Genomic DNA, 1,481 nt, shown 5'->3' with positions numbered 1-1,481 from the left:
AAACAGAACAAAGGGATACTGCGTGGTTTAAAGTCAGGAAAGGTGTGCGTCAGGGTTGTATCCTTTCACCATACTTATTCAATCTGTATGATGAGCAAATAATCCAGGAGGCTGGTCTATATGAAGAAGAACTTGGCATCAGGATTGGAGGAAGACTCATTAACAACCTACGATATGCAGATGATACAACGGTGCTTGCTGAAAGTGAAGAGGACTTGAAGCACTTGCTGATGAAGATCGAAGACGACAGCCTTCAGTATGGATTACACCTCAACATAAAGAAAACAAAAATCCTCACAACTGGACCAATAAGCAGCATCATGATAAACGGAGAAAAGATTGACGTTGTCAAGGATTTCATTTTACCTGGATCCACAATCAACACCCATGGAAGCAGCAGTCAAGAAATAAAAAGATGTATTGCATTGGGCAAATCTTCTGCAAAAGACGTCTTTAAAGCATTGAAAAGCAAAGCTGTCACCTTGAAGACTTTGGTGTTGGCGAAGAATATTGAATATACCATGGACTTCCAAAAGAACGAACAACTCTGTCTTGGAAGAAGTACAACCAGAATGCTCCTTAGAAGCAATGATGGTGAGACTATGTCTTACATAGTTTGGACATGTTATCAGAAGGGATCAGTCCCTGGAGAAGGACATCATGCTTGGTAAAGTACAGGGTCAGCGAAAAAGAAGAAGACCCTCAATGAGATGGACTGACACAGTGGCCGCAACAATCGGCTCAAGCATAACAATGATTGTGAGCATGGCACAGGACTGGGCAGTGTTCGTTCTGTAGTACACAGGGTCGCTACGAGTCGGAACCAACTCGACGGCACCTAACAACAACAACAACAGAAAGCCATACATAGTTTATTTCTCCTCCAAGTTTTGGAATTACCTTCATTATATTGGTTTTTAAATGCTAGGAAAAAATAGAAGGAAATGAGTAGTTTTAAGAATGGTCTCCTATCTTAGGTGAAGGGAAGGACAGCACACACTACAGGAGAAGTCAGCACAACTGGACTAAACCAAAGATAAGAAGTTTCCTGAATACAATCAAACACTTTGAGGGACAGAGTAGCAGGGGTAGGGGTCTGGGGACCATGCCTTCAGAGGACATCTAGGTCAACTGGCATAACAAAGCTTATTAAGAAAATTGTCTGCATCCTACTTTGGTGAGTGGCATCTGGGGTCTTGGAGGCTTGCAAGCAGCCATCTAAGATGCATCAGTTGGTCCCAACCAACTGGAGTAATGGAAAATGAACACCAAAGACACAAGGAAAGTATTAGCCCAAGAGACAGAAAGTGCCACATAAACCACAGACTTCATCAGCCTGAGACCAGAAGAACTAGATGGTGCCCGGCTACCACCAATGACCGCCCTGACTAGGAACACAACAGAGAGTCCCTGATGGAGCAGGAGAAAGGTGGGGTACAGAACTCAAATTCTAGTAAGAAGACCAGACTTAATGGTCTGAC

At 43.3% G+C, this 1,481-nt stretch overlaps 2 protein-coding genes across 4 annotated transcripts in view; one reads left to right on the top strand and one right to left on the bottom strand.

Annotated features, from left to right (window-relative positions):
* FANCB (FA complementation group B) overlaps window positions 1–1,481 on the bottom strand; it is a 345,837-nt gene that overhangs the window by 122,852 nt on the left and 221,504 nt on the right. The gene's annotated exons all lie outside the window — the stretch shown is intronic.
* Window positions 1–1,481, top strand: part of GLRA2 (glycine receptor alpha 2) — a 213,545-nt gene that overhangs the window by 167,648 nt on the left and 44,416 nt on the right. The window lies entirely within an intron of this gene.

The sequence above is a fragment of the Trichechus manatus genome, unplaced genomic scaffold, assembly GCF_000243295.1.
Source record: "Trichechus manatus latirostris isolate Lorelei unplaced genomic scaffold, TriManLat1.0 scaffold00162, whole genome shotgun sequence".
In the NCBI taxonomy this organism is placed as follows: Eukaryota; Metazoa; Chordata; class Mammalia; order Sirenia; family Trichechidae; genus Trichechus; species Trichechus manatus.
This window is presented reverse-complemented; position numbering and strand designations above follow the sequence as displayed.